Source organism: Oryzias latipes, chromosome 13, assembly GCF_053564925.1.
Source record: "Oryzias latipes strain Hd-rR chromosome 13, Olatipes_Hd-rR_3.1".
NCBI lineage: Eukaryota > Metazoa > Chordata > Actinopteri > Beloniformes > Adrianichthyidae > Oryzias > Oryzias latipes.
The window spans coordinates 29407443-29414151 of NC_136249.1; positions in this window are offsets into that span (position 1 = coordinate 29407443).

Sequence of the window (6709 nt, forward strand, 5' to 3'; positions counted from 1 at the left end):
AAATCCAATGTGGACTCCTATCTCTTCACAGTCTTGTTTCCTTTTATCCATCCACACATGGATCAAAACTGTTAAACATCATGCCTTTACATCCATTTAGAGAGCCTGTGTGGTAATATTCTTCCAAAAATGCCTTCAAAATCTTGAAATCTTTAAAAAAAAAAGCTGCAGTTTAAACCCTCAACTAGAGGGAAATCTGCAAACCCTTGGGTTGGTCCACTGAAACTTTCAATTTGCATCAGATATGCAGTGCTGAAAGAATTTTTCATTATGAAAGGTCACTTACAAGCAATCACCAACAGTACAAATAAACCCATGAAATCCCTCACCAAATTCCAGACCTTAAAGTCACAGTTACCTGGTCAAAAAAACTGGGAAAAAAAGCATCAAACATAGGGGAAAATTCTCTGAAAGCCAAGTTAGGATCGCTAGGGTATTATTTTCCTCTTGTGTTTTACTCAGAAACTGACAGTTTTGGCAATTTCTAAAAAAAACATGGCCATCCAAGGATAAAAATGATTTTTTTCCCCCCTTAATTTTCAGTTTTACCTCTTTTAATTTTAGCTGCCCTTTCAAAATAAATGCTTTGATTTTATGTAAAACTCTTTCTTTGATTTCTTGTTAGATTTTAACACATGGTGTATTATTTCCCTCATCCACCCTTAAATTAAAGAATTTCCTCTTGAACAGACCAAACAGGCCCAGACTTTAAATAGTACTACCTCCTCGTCTGGATTGAGTTACTGATAATCTCATGTTTTGTTATTTTTCCTTTCTCACTTCCTGTCTAAATCTAATATGCTCCAAAAAGCTTAAATAACATTTTTGAACCTCACGCTTTTGATTTTTTTTAGCTTAAGGTCATGAAAGAGTTTGTTTTGAATTACAAAGAAGAAGTCAAATATGGAGGGCGAAGCCACAAACCCCTTTTTTCTCTATTTATTACTTCAGTTAATAATATTTACCGGAAGAATAAAGATTTTCCAACAGTTTTAAAGCTTATGTTCTCCTTTTGAGTCTGTAAAATCTTAAAGGAAAATCTTCCTTTTCTCATGATGTCTGGTGCTGGAATGTGAGCGTTACATCTTTCTGGGGCTGTGGGTTTGGGGTGGGGTCCTTGTGGTCTGGGCTTACTTCCCACAGATGTCATCACATGAGAAGTTTGGAAACTTTGAGTCTTTGTTGTACTCTTTGAGAACATCCAAAGCAAGGAGGGGGCTATCACCAAGGGAGAATGCTGCCGTTGTCATAAAAAACTCGCATAGCCCCTCTGAATTTCAAATTACTTTTTATTCTTTTTTTTTATTATTTTTGTTGGGTAATTACCATATTTTAAGATATTCTTATTCTTTTAATGCGTGTATAATCTGTGCGAGTGATCTGATTGGTTTATGGAGCAATAGACTTTCATGTAATTTCCCTAGGGATCAATAAAGTATCTATCTATCTATCTATCTATCTATCTATCTATCTATCTATCTATCTATCTATCTATCTATCTATCTATCTATCTATCTGTCTGTCTGTCTGTCTGTCCGTCCGTCCGTCCGTCCGTCCGTCCGTCCGTCCGTCCGTCCGTCCGTCCGTCCGTCCGTCCGTCCGTCCGTCCGTCCGTCCGTCCGTCCGTCCGTCCGTCTATCTATCTATCTATCTATCTATCTATCTATCTATCTATCTATCTATCTATCTATCTATCAGATTAGGTTTTGCCTCTTTTTCTGACTCAGTCTTAGTTTTGAAATCATTTTAAAACAGATTTTTTGTATTTAATCCCTTTATGGCTGGATTTATTTCCAGTTATTTGATAAGAGTATTCTTCTGTGTTTTTTCCTTTCAACGTAAATCTAAATTAAGTGGAGTTGTGGATTTACAGTTTTTCTCAGTCGCTTTAGTACAATTCTCAGATCAGAATGAAATTCCCAAATCTATTTGTTCAATCTTCACATCATGATGTCACTTGTGCACATCATATAAGCCGTTTCTCACTTCTTTGAACAAGTTGCAATTGCTTTGGTACATCCATGGAAATGATTATGTAAAATTCTCTGCTCTTTGCTACATTATCAATTGTTTATGTCATGTTGATCAAAATGTATTATATAGTTCACTGTGCAATAGTCTTACTCCTCAAAACACCTAGTCATTAGTTCATCATATAAGTCATTAACTGCAAAATGGTTGACCAAGTTGTCATAATGTGACAAACATATTTTGCTGCATTACCAGAGAGGATATTCGCTGTGATGTGGATGAGAATTTGTGGCCTAACATACAGGAAGGACAAGAGGTGTAGGAAGACCACACCAATTCCTACTGCACTGCCTGTACTGTTGTACAGAATATTGTCCTATCTTTTTTTTTCCTTTGTGTTATTGTTTGCAGTGGGTTTTTCTATGTTTGTATGACGTGGTCTGTCAACAAATTACAATATGAACAATAAAAGTGTAAATGTGAATCTTGTCCAGTCTCTTGCAATCAAACAAAAAAGGTGTAACTTACATTTTACAATAATTGTCATCCAAACTTTAGCCATAGTTTACATCAGAACCTCCCTCTAAAGTACACAGTTATATTGACAACATGACTAAGTAATTTGACTGTCTTGTTCATAGACAATGACACAAGGACTTGACATTCTGATGGCACTGACATGTTCAATGACATAAAGACTTAGTTTTGAGAGATGAACTAAAGATTTTGAGCAAGTTACAGGCTTTTGCAAGACATCCATAGTGTTTTGCTGTTTGTACAAATTGTTTTGAGAAATGCACACACGTATTTGCAAACTTCAATTCTGATCTGAGAATTGTACTAAAGCAACTGAGAAAAACTGTAATTGTACGTTGCAAAATAGCGACATATGGCATGAAGGGGTTTACCTTTTATTCAGAGACGCTAATTTACTAACTTGCAATGTAGCAGAAACAACATCTGTCACAATACATTTCACCTCTCAAAGAAATGTCTAAGACATGTTCATTTCCTGTGGTCTTTCAAACTTCCCTTTGGTAAAGTGTGTACAGTATTTCAGTTTTCTGCAGAGGCAGAGGAGTCGACCTGTTTTTACAGTAAAAGGTTTGCCTTGCGTTGTCAAAGTGTCCTTTGGCAAGACGCTGAACCCCACATTGCTCTTGGTGGTTGTTGTTCGCTTCATGCAAGGCAGTGGAGCTGCCATCAGTGTGTGAATGTGTGTGTGCGCAGGTGAATGGGACTGCTGTACCGCTATATAAGTATACACCATTTACCAATTCAATATTTTGTGATTTATTAACTATTATGAACTCTTTTAAATCTTACTGCAATTCAAATGTTTTTTTTTTCTTGGTAGATTTTTCTCTAATTCTACACTATTCACAATCGATTTATAGTGGATGAAATAAGCAAAAGACTTTGAGTGAAATGTTACTTATTTAAATAAATTATTGATTTTTGCAGAACACGTAAGCTACAAACTGTTAGAGGTCACATATGAACTGGATCCCCGGTCAAAAGCTGTTGTTGCCAAACCAAATGGACACTGTGATGGCAGGGAATGTAGATGTATTTACGAGGCAGTCATTTGATTCTCGGTGAACGCTGTAAATGGTTTAGAAGAGGAAATCAGATTCTGCTGTCTGAAGTGGAGGCGATGGTAAGAAGAGCAGCAATTTTCACAGGAAAAAACTTGAAAAATTAGGAGGAGCAGAAAGAAGAGAGATGCAGGAAGTGACTACAACAATTGCAGTGACAATTGGAGCACTTGTAACCTTTAACCCCCCACCCCCCACCCCAGCTGGGAAAAGGACAAAAGCGGATTCAATACAAAATAGTGGAGATTCAAGAAGCAAGATGTAACCAAAGCCTACCGAGTGTAGCCCTTAAGTTAAATGATCCTGTTCTGATCCCAAGTTTACCATGGATGACCTCCAGGATTTAAAGAATTTAAGACCCTTGAAATGAAAATTGTGTTTTTAGTGTTGTTAACATGTTCTTGTGGATGTTTTCTGATGATGGACAATTTATATAAAGAAAATTAGACTCAAAATTACATTTCTGAGAATGTATTCATTCAAATTGTTGTGAATCAAGAGCAGACAACTCTTTTAAAAAAAAAAAAAAAAAGCTTATAATCTAATATGGTTCACAAGCTTTTCTGATGCATCTACTTGTAGACGACTAGATCCATGTATGTCTTCCTTTTTTCTCGTCCGAGCTGACATCTGGCTTAAAACTGTACAGCCTGAACTCGTTTCAAGATTGCTCGACATTTTTTGTTGCACCAATAATGTTAGGTTGTGAGGGGCTGTAAGCTAGCGAGAGAAAGTGTAAACAGATGGGTGATGGGGATAGGGACGGGGGGCAAATTTTAATGTACTCCTGCTGCTCTGCAGAAACTACACAGGTTTTTAGATTTGGGCTAAAACGGTATATTCATAAATCAAAGACCACTGGGAACCTTTTTAACATTATGTGTGTTGTCTTTTAAGATCACAATTCTGTTTTATTATGCTGTTTGTTATGAATTGATTATAAAATTGGAATTGAAATGTCCCATGGGAGAGTAAGCTGCAGGAGAAACCTCCGCAATACAATACAGGGATTTGTATCTTTTTTACCTTGAATTTTGAAGGGCACTCAGAAATATGTTACTGGAAGCTCCTTCATTTCCTTCATGTGTCACTTTCAAAGCAGTTTGACCAAGAAAAGTCCATCATTCTCACTCATACCGTGCAGCATGTAATTGTTTTGCACTATCTATACCACAAACAGCAATGACTGTTGTCATAGAAACAACAACTTCATTACACTTCATTTACCCCACAAATATAACATTAGGATGCAAAGCTGTAATGTGACAAAAACCCACATATGTCTCAGTTGAGAGTCCATTATTGAATTATTTTCATAGTTGTCACTTTTGCTATGTAAAGATGGTTCCACACCTACTCTTTTATTTTCCTTTGCAGTGTTTACAGACTCCACAAGGTAAAAATGAAGAACCTTTTAGTGTCTTGCCTGGAGGAATAATCCACCCACAATATATACAGTCCGGAGCCATTTAGCTGCAGACTCCACTTAGGGTTTCTCCGGGGCTTCCTTCCAGACCTAACGAGACAAAATGTGGACCACATTTTTTCCAGACACTTTGTACAGCATAACCCAGGCACTGCCAACAAACTGCACCACAATGCCTCATTATCACTTTTATTTTCCTCCTGTGACTGACCATTTGTTGATTGGTTGAAGAGCAAAAATATAGAATGTGATGAGGTAAACATTAGAGGCCTAAAGCCACTCTGCCATGAGCTGGCTGTAATACATTTTGCTTATGCTGCACAAGGAAATCTGCTGAACAATAAGGGGCCATAATGAGCTTCAGCTCTTGGAAATGACATCACTTTATTAGTATGCGCTGGTGACACATCGCCTTTTGAATTTTATTCAATAACTGGTAATGTAGAAATCAATATAAATCCAATTTGTTTCTGTAAATGTCAGATAACTGCTACTTTCTTCTGGATCTGTTGATTAATGTCCTTTAAAATTAGGACTGAGTTATTTTTGGAATATTTGAGTTGAATAGGAAACCAGAGGAGAGGCCCAGATTGTCTTCTCTGTTCTGTTACTCTGCAAATGTGGGGCTTTAATCTTCAGGAGCAGCTCAAGGATTGGAAGAAAATACACCAGCTGGATTAAGGACTTCTCCACCCAGGAGACACTTCCCGGATAAGTGCATTACCTTGAGTCATTTTGGCTGGTAAAGTTTTAGTTTAAAACTACTTGTATCAAACTACCTTAGATTTGATTTCTTTTGGTTGTTTTACCCCTAAAAATTATGAAAAATGAAGGATTAAATTATGGTAATTTCTGGTTATTTTGATGGCAGAAATAAATACAATACAGGGTTTTGTTTTTGTTTTTTACTTAAAGCATTTTTTGATGGGACAAAATAAAAAAAATCTTCAAGCTGGTATTCGCAGTGGCCTTGTGGTATAGAGTGTCTGCCTGAAGGTTGTGAGTTCAAACCCACAGTTGACTTTAAAAGTTGGACCCATTGCCTCCCTGCTTAACTTTTAGAAATAAAGGATTTGGATTTGAACCAGCATTTGGTTGAACCACCAAATGGTTACCGGCTGCAGATGGCAGCCCACCGTTCCCCCAGGGGATGGATCAAATATGGGGAACATATTTGATCCATCCCCTGGGGGAACATCACGTAACACTAAAACTTTTTTTTTTAAAAGCAGCATATTGAAGTCAGTGGTGTCTTTAAAAAAAATGCAAAAGTTGTCTTGATTTCTAAATAAAAGTCAGGGTCACAAAGTTCTGTTTGAACATGTCACAACAGGTACTGATGAGGTAAATACACAAATATCTGGTCATAATATTATAGCAAAAACAACATTAAAGCACGAGGGGTAATAATTTGACTGAACCTAAGGACTCAAGTTGAGGTCATTTTCAACAAATAGTCTAGAGTTTACCAGTAAACATACTAACTGTGTCTGGAAAAAAAGTGTTACGTGATGTGAATTTAAAGCTCCTCATACTGTGAAGAGCATTCTTCAACTGTGTGGTAAAAAAATTGCACTTTGGAAAATGATGGCTTGGTGTTTTTATTTTTTAGTTCTTCTAATGTTTCATTTATAAATTCATTTTTGTATCCAATTTCAGACTGTTCAGGGTAACATAAAATTCTCCAGAGCCTTATTTCAATGTAGAATACATG